This window comes from Triturus cristatus, chromosome 1_1 (assembly GCF_964204655.1).
Source record: "Triturus cristatus chromosome 1_1, aTriCri1.1, whole genome shotgun sequence".
Classification (NCBI taxonomy): domain Eukaryota; kingdom Metazoa; phylum Chordata; class Amphibia; order Caudata; family Salamandridae; genus Triturus; species Triturus cristatus.
In genome coordinates this window covers 1,022,272,052-1,022,284,721 of record NC_140579.1, presented here as the reverse complement: position 1 = coordinate 1,022,284,721, position 12,670 = coordinate 1,022,272,052, and positions in this window count along the sequence as shown.

The following is a 12,670-nucleotide window of genomic DNA, read 5'->3' as shown; positions in this document are numbered from 1 at the left end:
TGCTCTAGAGCCAGAGAACTAGGTCAGCAGAGCTGCTGTAGAGCCAGAGAAACCAGGTCAGCAGAGCTGCTCTAGAGGGAGAGAACCAGGTCAGCAGAGCTGCTTTAGAGCCAGAGAACCAGGTCAGCAGAGCTGCTCTAGAGCCAAAGAGTGAAGTCAGCAGAGCTACTTTAGAGCAATAAATCTGGTCAGCAGAGCTGCTTTAGAGCCAGAGAACCAGGTCAGCAGAGCTGCTCTACAGCGTAAGAACCAGGTCAGCAGAGCTGCTTTAGAGGGAGAGAACCAGGTCAGCAGAGCTGCTTTGGAGCCATTGGAGTAGGTCAGCAGAGCTGCTCTAGAGCCAGAGAACCAGGTCAGCAGAACTGCTTTAGAGCCATAGAACCAGGTCAGCAGAGCTGCTTTAGAGCAAGAGAACCAGGTCAGCAGAGCTGTTGTAGAGCCAGAGAAACCAGGTCAGCAGAGCTGCTTTAGAGGGAGAGAACCAGGTCAGCAGAGCTGCTTTGGAGCCATTGGAGTAGGTCAGCAGAGCTGCTCTAGAGCCACAGAACCAGGTCAGCAGAACTGCTTTAGAGCCATAGAACCAGGTCAGCAGAGCTGCTTTAGAGCAAGAGAACCAGGTCAGCAGAGCTGCTTTAGAACAAGAGAACCAGGTCAGCAGTGCTGCTTTAGAGGGAGAAAACCAGGTCAGCAGAGCTGCTTTGGAGCCATTGGAGTAGGTCAACAGAGCTGCTCTAGAGCCAGAGAACCAGGTCAGCAGAACTGCTTTAGAGCCATAGAACCAGGTCAGCAGAGCTGCTTTAGAGCAAGAGAACCAGGTCAGCAGAGCTGTTGTAGAGCCAGAGAAACCAGGTCAGCAGAGCTGCTTTAGAGGGAGAGAACCAGGTCAGCAGAGCTGCTTTAGAGCCAGAGAACCAGGTCAGCAGAGCTGCTCTAGAGCCAAAGAGCGAAGTCAGCAGAGCTACTTTAGAGCAATGAATCTGGTCAGCAGAGCTGCTTTAGAGCCAGAGAACCAGGTCAGCAGAGCTGCTCTACAGCGTAAGGAACCAGGTCAGCAGAGCTGCTCTAGAGCCAGAGAACCAGGTCAGCAGACCTGCTGTAGAGCCAGAGAAACCAGGTCAGCAGAGCTTCTTTTGAGGGAGAGAACCAGTTCAGCAGAGCTGCTTTAGAGCAAGTGAACCAGGTCAGCAGAGTTGCTCTAGAGCCAGAGAACCAGGTCAGCAGAGCTGCTGTAGAGCCAGAGAAACCAGGCCAGTAGAGCTGCTTTAGAGCAAGAGAACCAGGTCAGTACAGCTGCTTTAGAGGGAGAGAACCAGGTCAGCAGAGCTGCTCTAGAGGGAGAGAACCAGGTCAGCAGAGCTGCTCTAGAGCCAGAGAACCATGTCAGCAGAGCTGCTTTAGAGCCATAGAACCTGGTCAGCAGAACTGCTTTAGAGCCAGAGAACCAGGTCAGCAGTGGTGTTGTAGAGCCAGAGAACCTTGTCAGCAGAGCTGCTTTAGAGCCATAGAACCGGGTCAGCAGAACTGCTTGAGAGCCAGAGAAACCAGGTCAGCAGAGTTGCTTTAGAGGGGGAGAACCAGGCCAGCAGAGCTGCTTTAGAGGGAGAGAACCAGGTCAGCAGAGCTGCTCTAGAGGGAGAGAACAATGTCAGCAGAACTGCTTAAGAGCCATAGAACTGGGTCAGTAGAGCTGCTTTAGAGCCTGAGAACCAGGTCAGCAGAGCTGTTGTAGAGCCAGAGAGCCAGATCAGCAGAGCTGCTCTGTAGCCTAAGAACTAGGTCAGCAGAGCTGCTCTAGAGCCAGAGAGCCAGGTCAGCAGACCTGCTGTAGAGCCAGAGAAACCAGGTCAGCAGATCTGCTTTAGAGGGAGAGAACCAGGTCAGCAGAGCTGCTTTAGAGCCAGAGAACCAGGTCAGCAGAGTTGCTCCAGAGCTAGAGAACCAGGTCAGCAGAGCTGCTGTAGAACCAGAGAAACCAGGCCATTAGTGCTGCTTTAGAGCAAGAGAACCAGGTCAGCAGAGCTGCTTTAGAGGGAGAGAACCAGGTCAGCAGAGCTGCTCTGGAGCCAAGGGACTAGTTCAGCAGAGCTGCTCTAGAGCCAGATAACCAGGTCAGCAGAACTGCTTTAGAGCCATAGCACCGGGTCAGCAGAGGTGCTTTAGAGCCAGAGAACCAGGTCAGCAGAGCTGTTGTAGAGCGAGAGAACCAGGTCAGCAGAGCTGCTCTAGACCCTAAGAATTAGGTCCGCAGAGCTGCTCTAGAGCTAGAGAACCAGGTCAGCAGAGCTGCTGTAGAGCCAGAGAAACCAGGTCAGCAGAGCTGCTTTAGAGGGAGAGAACCAGGTCAGCAGAGCTACTTTAGAGGGAGAGAACCAGGCCAGCAGAGCTGCTTTAGAACTTGAGAACCAGGTCAGCAGAGCTGCTTTAGAGGCAGAGAACCAGGTCAGCAGAGCTGCTCTAGAGCTAGAGAACCAAGTCAGCAGAGCTGCTCTATCGCCATAGAACAAGGTCAGCAGAGCTGCTTTAGAGATATAGAACCAGGTCAGCGGTGCTGCTTTAGTGGGAGAGAACCAGGTCAGCAGAGGTGCTTTGGAGCCAATGGACTAGGTCAGCATGGCTGCTCTAGAGCCAGAGAACCAGGTCAGCAGAACTGCTTTAGAGCCATAGAACCAGGTCAGCAGAGCTGCTTTAGAGCAAGAGAACCAGATCAGCAGAGCTGTTGCAGAGCCAGAGAAACCAGGTCAGCCGAGCTGCTTTAGAGGGAGAGAACCAGGTCAGCAGAGCTGCTTTTGAGCCAGAGAACCAGGTCAGCAGAGCTGCTCTAGAGCTAGAGAACCAAGTCAGCAGAGCTGCTCTATAGCCATAGAACCAGGTCAGCAAAGCTGCTTTAGAGCAAGAGAACCAGGTCAGCGGTGCTGCTTTAGAGGGAGAGAACCAGGTCAGCTGAGCTGCTTTGGAGCCAATGGACTAGGTCAGCAGAGCTGCTCTAGAGACAGAGAACCAAGTCAGCAGAACTGCTTTAGAGCCATAGAACCTGGTCAGCAGAGCTGCTTTAGAGCAAGAGAACCAGGTCAGCAGAGCTGCTTTAGAGGGAGAGAACCAGGTCAGCAGAGCTGCTCTAGAGCTAGAGAACCAAGTCAGCAGAGCTGCTCTATCGCTATAGAACCAGGTCAGCAGAGCTGCTTCAGAGCCATAGAACCAGGTCCGCGGTGCTGCTTTAGTGGGAGAGAACCAGGTCAGCAGAGCTGCTTTGGAGCCAATGGAGTAGGTCAGCATAGCTGCTCTAGAGCCAGAGAACCAGGTCAGCAGAACTGCTTTAGAGCCATAGAACCAGGTCAGCAGAGCTGCTTTAGAGCAAGAGAACCAGGTCAGCAGAGCTGTTGTAGAGCCAGAGAAACCAGGTCAGCAGAGCTGCTTTAGAGGGAGAGAACCAGGTCAGCAAAGCTGCTTTAGAGCCAGAGAACCAGGTCAGCAGAGCTGCTCTAGAGCTAGAGAACCAAGTCAGCAGAGCTGCTCTATCGCCATAGAACCAGGTCAGCAGAGCTGCTTTAGAGCCATAGAACCAGGTCAGCGGTGCTGCTTTAGTGGGAGAGAACCAGGTCAGCAGAGCTGCTTTGGAGCCAATGGACTAGGTCAGCATAGCTGCTCTAGAGCCAGAGAACCAGGTCAGCAGAACTGCTTTAGAGCCATAGAACCAGGTCAGCAGAGCTGCTTTAGAGCAAGAGAACCAGGTCAGCAGAGCTGTTGTAGAGCCAGGGAAACCAGGTCAGCAGAGCTGCTTTAGAGGGAGAGAACCAGGTCAGCAGAGCTGCTTTAGAGCCAGAGAACCAGGTCAGCAGAGCTGCTCCAGAGCCAGAGAACGAAGTCAGCAGAGCTACTTTAGAGCCATAGAACCAGGTCAGCAGAGCTGCTCTACAGCGTAAGAACCAGGTCAGCAGAGCTGCTCTAGAGCCAGAGAACCAGGTCAGCAGACCTACTGTAGAGCCATAGAAACCAGGTCAGCAGAGCTTCTTTTGAGGGAGAGAACCAGTTCAGCAGAGCTGCTCTAGAGCCAAAGAACCAGGTCAGCAGAGCTGCTGTATAGCCAGAGAAACCAGGCTAGTAGAGCTGCTTTAGAGCAAGAGAACCAAGTCAGTAGAGCTGCTTTAGAGGGAGAGAACCAGGTCAGCAGAGCTGCTCTAGAGGGAGAGAACCAGGTCAGCAGAGCTGATTTAGAGGGAGAGAACTAAGTCAGCAGAGCTGCTTTAGAGCCATAGAACCTGGTCAGCAGAGCTGCTTTAGAGGCAGAGAACCAGGTCAGCAGAGCTGCTCTAGAGCCTAAGAACCAGGTCAGCAGAGCTGCTCTAGAGCCAGAGAACTAGGTCAGCAGAGCTGCTGTAGAGCCAGAGAAACCAGGTCAGCAGAGCTGCTCTAGAGGGAGAGAACCAGGTCAGCAGAGCTGCTTTAGAGCCAGAGAACCAGGTCAGCAGAGCTGCTCTAGAGCCAAAGAGTGAAGTCAGCAGAGCTACTTTAGAGCAATAAATCTGGTCAGCAGAGCTGCTTTAGAGCCAGAGAACCAGGTCAGCAGAGCTGCTCTACAGCGTAAGAACCAGGTCAGCAGAGCTGCTTTAGAGGGAGAGAACCAGGTCAGCAGAGCTGCTTTGGAGCCATTGGAGTAGGTCAGCAGAGCTGCTCTAGAGCCAGAGAACCAGGTCAGCAGAACTGCTTTAGAGCCATAGAACCAGGTCAGCAGAGCTGCTTTAGAGCAAGAGAACCAGGTCAGCAGAGCTGTTGTAGAGCCAGAGAAACCAGGTCAGCAGAGCTGCGTTAGAGGGAGAGAACCAGATCAGCAGAGCTGCTTTGGAGCCATTGGAGTAGGTCAGCAGAGCTGCTCTAGAGCCAGAGAACCAGGTCAGCAGAACTGCTTTAGAGCCATAGAACCAGGTCAGCAGAGCTGCTTTAGAGCAAGAGAACCAGGTCAGCAGAGCTGCTTTAGAACAAGAGAACCAGGTCAGCAGTGCTGCTTTAGAGGGAGAGAACCAGGTCAGCAGAGCTGCTTTGGAGCCATTGGAGTAGGTCAACAGAGCTGCTCTAGAGCCAGAGAACCAGGTCAGCTGAACTGCTTTAGAGCCATAGAACCAGGTCAGCAGAGCTGCTTTAGAGCAAGAGAACCAGGTCAGCAGAGCTGTTGTAGAGCCAGAGAAACCAGGTCAGCAGAGCTGCTTTAGAGGGAGAGAACCAGGTCAGCAGAGCTGCTTTAGAGCCAGAGAACCAGGTCAGCAGAGCTGCTCTAGAGCCAAAGAGCGAAGTCAGCAGAGCTACTTTAGAGCAATGAATCTGGTCAGCAGAGCTGCTTTAGAGCCAGAGAACCAGGTCAGCAGAGCTGCTCTACAGCGTAAGGAACCAGGTCAGCAGAGCTGCTCTAGAGCCAGAGAACCAGGTCAGCAGACCTGCTGTAGAGCCAGAGAAACCAGGTCAGCAGAGCTTCTTTTGAGGGAGAGAACCAGTTCAGCAGAGCTGCTTTAGAGCAAGTGAACCTGGTCAGCAGAGTTGCTCTAGAGCCAGAGAAACCAGGCCAGTAGAGCTGCTTTAGAGCAAGAGAACCAGGTCAGTACAGCTGCTTTAGAGGGAGAGAACCAGGTCAGCAGAGCTGCTCTAGAGGGAGAGAACCAGGTCAGCAGAGCTGCTCCAGAGCCAGAGAACCATGTCAGCAGAGCTGCTTTAGAGCCATAGAACCTGGTCAGCAGAACTGCTTTAGAGCCAGAGAACCAGGTCAGCAGTGGTGTTGTAGAGCCAGAGAACCTTGTCAGCAGAGCTGCTTTAGAGCCATAGAACCGGGTCAGCAGAACTGCTTGAGAGCCAGAGAAACCAGGTCAGCAGAGTTGCTTTAGAGGGGGAGAACCAGGCCAGCAGAGCTGCTTTAGAGGGAGAGAACCAGGTCAGCAGAGCTGCTTTAGAGGGAGAGAACCAGGTCAGCAGAGCTGCTTTAGAGCCAGAGAACCAGGTCAGCAGAGCTGCTCCAGAGCCAGAGAACGAAGTCAGCAGAGCTACTTTAGAGCCATAGAACCAGGTCAGCAGAGCTGCTCTACAGCGTAAGAACCAGGTCAGCAGAGCTGCTCTAGAGCCAGAGAACCAGGTCAGCAGACCTACTGTATAGCCATAGAAACCAGGTCAGCAGAGCTTCTTTTGAGGGAGAGAACCAGTTCAGCAGAGCTGCTCTAGAGCCAAAGAACCAGGTCAGCAGAGCTGCTGTATAGCCAGAGAAACCAGGCTAGTAGAGCTGCTTTAGAGCAAGAGAACCAAGTCAGTAGAGCTGCTTTAGAGGGAGAGAACCAGGTCAGCAGAGCTGCTCTAGAGGGAGAGAACCAGGTCAGCAGAGCTGATTTAGAGGGAGAGAACTAAGTCAGCAGAGCTGCTTTAGAGCCATAGAACCTGGTCAGCAGAGCTGCTTTAGAGGCAGAGAACCAGGTCAGCAGAGCTGCTCTAGAGCCTAAGAACCAGGTCAGCAGAGCTGCTCTAGAGCCAGAGAACTAGGTCAGCAGAGCTGCTGTAGAGCCAGAGAAACCAGGTCAGCAGAGCTGCTCTAGAGGGAGAGAACCAGGTCAGCAGAGCTGCTTTAGAGCCAGAGAACCAGGTCAGCAGAGCTGCTCTAGAGCCAAAGAGTGAAGTCAGCAGAGCTACTTTAGAGCAATAAATCTGGTCAGCAGAGCTGCTTTAGAGCCAGAGAACCAGGTCAGCAGAGCTGCTCTACAGCGTAAGAACCAGGTCAGCAGAGCTGCTTTAGAGGGAGAGAACCAGGTCAGCAGAGCTGCTTTGGAGCCATTGGAGTAGGTCAGCAGAGCTGCTCTAGAGCCAGAGAACCAGGTCAGCAGAACTGCTTTAGAGCCATAGAACCAGGTCAGCAGAGCTGCTTTAGAGCAAGAGAACCAGGTCAGCAGAGCTGTTGTAGAGCCAGAGAAACCAGGTCAGCAGAGCTGCTTTAGAGGGAGAGAACCAGGTCAGCAGAGCTGCTTTGGAGCCATTGGAGTAGGTCAGCAGAGCTGCTCAAGAGCCAGAGAACCAGGTCAGCAGAACTGCTTTAGAGCCATAGAACCAGGTCAGCAGAGCTGCTTTAGAGCAAGAGAACCAGGTCAGCAGAGCTGCTTTAGAACAAGAGAACCAGGTCAGCAGTGCTGCTTTAGAGGGAGAGAACCAGGTCAGCAGAGCTGCTTTGGAGCCATTGGAGTAGGTCAACAGAGCTGCTCTAGAGCCAGAGAACCAGATCAGCAGAACTGCTTTAGAGCCATAGAACCAGGTCAGCAGAGCTGCTTTAGAGCAAGAGAACCAGGTCAGCAGAGCTGTTGTAGAGCCAGAGAAACCAGGTCAGCAGAGCTGCTTTAGAGGGAGAGAACCAGGTCAGCAGAGCTGCTTTAGAGCCATAGAACCAGGTCAGCAGAGCTGCTCTAGAGCCAAAGAGCGAAGTCAGCAGAGCTACTTTAGAGCAATGAATCTGGTCAGCAGAGCTGCTTTAGAGCCAGAGAACCAGGTCAGCAGAGCTGCTCTACAGCGTAAGGAACCAGGTCAGCAGAGCTGCTCTAGAGCCAGAGAACCAGGTCAGCAGACCTGCTGTAGAGCCAGAGAAACCAGGTCAGCAGAACTTCTTTTGAGGGAGAGAACCAGTTCAGCAGAGCTGCTTTAGAGCAAGTGAACCAGGTCAGCAGAGTTGCTCTAGAGCCAGAGAACCAGGTCAGCAGAGCTGCTGTAGAGCCAGAGAAACCAGGCCAGTAGAGCTGCTTTAGAGCAAGAGAACCAGGTCAGTACAGCTGCTTTAGAGGGAGAGAACCAGGCAGCAGAGCTGCTCTAGAGGGAGAGAACCAGGTCAGCAGAGCTGCTCTAGAGCCAGAGAACCATGTCAGCAGAGCTGCTTTAGAGCCATAGAACCTGGTCAGCAGAACTGCTTTAGAGCCAGAGAACCAGGTCAGCAGTGGTGTTGTAGAGCCAGAGAACCTTGTCAGCAGAGCTGCTTTAGAGCCATAGAACCGGGTCAGCAGAACTGCTTGAGAGCCAGAGAAACCAGGTCAGCAGAGTTGCTTTAGAGGGGGAGAACCAGGCCAGCAGAGCTGCTTTAGAGGGAGAGAACCAGGTCAGCAGAGCTGCTCTAGAGGGAGAGAACAATGTCAGCAGAACTGCTTAAGAGCCATAGAACTGGGTCAGTAGAGCTGCTTTAGAGCCTGAGAACCAGGTCAGCAGAGCTGTTGTAGAGCCAGAGAGCCAGATCAGCAGAGCTGCTCTGTAGCCTAAGAACTAGGTCAGCAGAGCTGCTCTAGAGCCAGAGAGCCAGGTCAGCAGACCTGCTGTAGAGCCAGAGAAACCAGGTCAGCAGATCTGCTTTAGAGGGAGAGAACCAGGTCAGCAGAGCTGCTTTAGAGCCAGAGAACCAGGTCAACAGAGTTGCTCCAGAGCTAGAGAACCAGGTCAGCAGAGCTGCTGTAGAACCAGAGAAACCAGGCCAGTAGTGCTGCTTTAGAGCAAGAGAACCAGGTCAGCAGAGCTGCTTTAGAGGGAGAGAACCAGGTCAGCAGAGCTGCTCTGGAGCCAATGGACTAGTTCAGCAGAGCTGCTCTAGAGCCAGATAACCAGGTCAGCAGAACTGCTTTAGAGCCATAGCACCGGGTCAGCAGAGGTGCTTTAGAGCCAGAGAACCAGGTCAGCAGAGCTGTTGTAGAGCGAGAGAACCAGGTCAGCAGAGCTGCTCTAGACCCTAAGAATTAGGTCCGCAGAGCTGCTCTAGAGCTAGAGAACCAGGTCAGCAGAGCTGCTGTAGAGCCAGAGAAACCAGGTCAGCAGAGCTGCTTTAGAGGGAGAGAACCAGGTCAGCAGAGCTACTTTAGAGGGAGAGAACCAGGCCAGCAGAGCTGCTTTAGAACTTGAGAACCAGGTCAGCAGAGCTGCTTTAGAGGCAGAGAACCAGGTCAGCAGAGCTGCTCTAGAGCTAGAGAACCAAGTCAGCAGAGCTGCTCTATCGCCATAGAACAAGGTCAGCAGAGCTGCTTTAGAGCCATAGAACCAGGTCAGCGGTGCTGCTTTAGTGGGAGAGAACCAGGTCAGCAGAGGTGCTTTGGAGCCAATGGACTAGGTCAGCATGGCTGCTCTAGAGCCAGAGAACCAGGTCAGCAGAACTGCTTTAGAGCCATAGAACCAGGTCAGCAGAGCTGCTTTAGAGCAAGAGAACCAGATCAGCAGAGCTGTTGCAGAGCCAGAGAAACCAGGTCAGCAGAGCTGCTTTAGAGGGAGAGAACCAGGTCAGCAGAGCTGCTTTTGAGCCAGAGAACCAGGTCAGCAGAGCTGCTCTAGAGCTAGAGAACCAAGTCAGCAGAGCTGCTCTATAGCCATAGAACCAGGTCAGCAAAGCTGCTTTATAGCAAGAGAACCAGGTCAGCGGTGCTGCTTTAGAGGGAGAGAACCAGGTCAGCTGAGCTGCTTTGGAGCCAATGGACGAGGTCAGCAGAGCTGCTCTAGAGACAGAGAACCAGGTCAGCAGAACTGCTTTAGAGCCATAGAACCTGGTCAGCAGAGCTGCTTTAGAGCAAGAGAACCAGGTCAGCAGAGCTGCTTTAGAGGGAGAGAACCAGGTCAGCAGAGCTGCTTTAGAGCCAGAGAACCAGGTCAGCAGAGCTGCTACAGAGCCAGAGAACGAAGTAAGCAGAGCTACTTTAGAGCCATAGAACCAGGTCAGCAGAGCTGCTCTACAGCGTAAGAACCAGGTCAGCAGAGCTGCTCTAGAGCCAGAGAACCAGGTCAGCAGACCTACTGTAGAGCCAGAGAAACCAGGTCAGCAGAGCTTCTTTTGAGGGAGAGAACCAGTTCAGCAGAGCTGCTCTAGAGCCAGAGAACCAGGTCAGCAGAGCTGCTGTATAGCCAGAGAAACCAGGCTAGTAGAGCTGCTTTAGAGCAAGAGAACGAGGTCAGTAGAGCTGCTTTAGAGGGAGAGAACCAGGTCAGCAGAGCTGCTCTAGAGGGAGAGAACCAGGTCAGCAGAGCTGCTTTAGAGGGAGAGAACTAAGTCAGCAGAGCTGCTTTTGAGCCAGAGAACCAGGTCAGCAGAGCTGCTCTAGAGCCTAAGAACCAGGTCAGCAGAGCTGCTCTAGAGCCAGAGAACCAGGTCAGCAGAGCTGCTGTAGAGCCAGAGAAACCAGGTCAGCAGAGCTGCTCTAGAGCCTAAGAACCAGGCCCGTAGAGCTGCTTTAGAGCAAGAGAACCAGGTCAGCAGTGCTGCTTTAGAGGGAGAGAACCATGTCAGCAGAGCTGCTTTGGAGCCAATGGAGTAGGTCAGCAGAGCTGCTCTAGAGCAGGAGAACCAGGTCAGCAGAACTGCTTTAGAGCCATAGAACCAGGTCAGCAGAGCTGCTTTAGAGCAAGAGAACCAGGTCAGCAGAGCTGTTGTAGAGCCAGAGAAACCAGGTCAGCAGAGCTGCTTTAGAGGGAGAGAACCAGGTCAGCAGAGCTGCTTTAGAGCCAGAGAACCAGGTCAGCAGAGCTGCTCTAGAGCCAGAGAGCGAAGTTAGCAGAGCTACTTTAGAGCAATGAATCTGGTCAGCAGAGCTGCTTTAGAGCCAGAGAACCAGGTCAGCAGAGCTGCTCTACAGCGTAAGAACCAGGTCAGCAGAGCTGCTCTAGAGCCAGAGAACCAGGTCAGCAGACCTGCTGTAGAGCCAGAGAAACCAGGTCAGCAGAGCTTCTTTTGAGGGAGAGAACCAGTTCAGCAGAGCTACTTTAGAGCAAGTGAACCAGGTCAGCAGAGTTGCTCTAGAGACAGAGAACCAGGTCAGCAGAGCTGCTGTAGAGCCAGAGAAACCAGGCCAGTAGAGCTGCTTTAGAGCAAGAGAACCAGGTCAGTACAGCTGTTTTAGAGGGAGAGAACCAGGTCAGCAGAGCTGCTCTAGAGGGAGAGAACCAGGTCAGCAGAGCTGCTCTAGAGCCAGAGAACCATGTCAGCAGAGCTGCTTTAGAGCCATAGAACCTGGTCAGCAGAACTGCTTTAGAGCCAGAGAACCAGGTCAGCAGAGCTGCTCTAGAGCCAGAGAACAAGGTCAGCAGAACTGCTTTAGAGCCATAGAACCGGGTCAGCAGAGCTGCTTTAGAGCCAGAGAACCAGGCCAGCAGAGTTGCTCTAGAGCCAGAGAACCAGGTCAGCAGTGCTGCTTTAGAGGGAGAGAACCAGGTCAGCAGAGCTGCTTTGGAGCCATAGAACCAGGTCAGCAGATCTGCTTTAGAGGGAGAGAACCAGGTCAGCAGAGCTGTTTAGAGCCAGAGAACCAGGTCAGCAGAGATGCTCTGAAGCCAAGGGACTAGTTCAGCAGAGCTGCTCTAGAGCCAGAGAACCAGGTCAGCAGAACTGCTTTAGAGCCATAGCACCGGGTCAGCAGAGCTGCTTTAGAGCCAGAGAACCAGGTCAGCAGAGCTGTTGTAGAGCCAGAGAACCAGGTCAGCAGAGCTGCTCTAGACCCTAAGAATTAGGTCCGCAGAGCTGCTCTAGAGCTAGAGAACCAGGTCAGCAGAGCTGCTGTAGAGCCAGAGAAACCAGGTCAGCAGAGCTGCTTTAGAGGGAGAGAACTAGGTCAGCAGAGCTGCTTTAGAGGGAGACAACCAGGCCAGCAGAGCTGCTTTAGAACTTGAGAATCAGGTCAGCAGAGCTGCTTTAGAGGCAGAGAACCAGGTCAGCAGAGCTGCTCTAGAGCTAGAGAACCAAGTCAGCAGAGCTGCTCTATCGCCATAGAACCAGGTCAGCAGAGCTGCTTTAGATCCATAGACCCAGGTCAGCGGTGCTGCTTTAGTGGGAGAGAACCAGGTCAGCAGAGCTGCTTTGGAGCCAATGGACTAGGTCAGCATAGCTGCTCTAGAGCCAGAGAACCAGGTCAGCAGAACTGCTTCAGAGCCATAGAACCAGGTCAGCAGAGCTGCTTTAGAGCAAGAGAACCAGGTCAGCAGAGCTGTTGTAGAGCCAGAGAAACCAGGTCAGCAGAGCTGCTTTAGAGGGAGAGAACCAGGTCAGCAGAGCTGCTTTAGAGCCAGAGAACCAGGTCAACAGAGCTGCTCTAGAGCTAGAGAACCAAGTCAGCAGAGCTGCTCTATAGCCATAGAACCAGGTCAGCAGAGCTGCTTTAGAGCAAGAGAACCAGGTCAGCGGTGCTGCTTTAGAGGGAGAGAACCAGGTCAGCCGAGCTGCTTTGGAGCCAATGGACTAGGTCAGCAGAGCTGCTCTAGAGCCAGAGAACCAGGTCAGCAGAACTGCTTTAGAGCCATAGAACCAGGTCAGCAGAGCTGCTCTAGAGCCAGAGAACCAGGTCAGCAGAACTGCTTTAGAGCCATAGAACCAGGTCAGCAGAGCTGCTTTAGAGCAAGAGAACCAGGTCAGCAGAGCTGTTGTAGAGCCAGAGAAACCAGGTCAGGAGAGCTGCTTTAGAGGGAGAGAACCAGGTCAGCAGAGCTGCTTTAGAGCCAGAGAACCAGGTCAGCAGAGCTGCTCCAGAGCCAGAGAACGAAGTCAGCAGAGCTACTTTAAAGCCATAGAACCAGGTCAGCAGAGCTGCTCTACAGCGTAAGAACCAGGTCAGCAGAGCTGCTCTAGAGCCAGAGAACCAGGTCAGCAGAGCTGCTGCATAGCCAGAGAAACCGGGCTAGTAGAGCTGCTTTAGAGCAAGAGAACCAAGTCAGT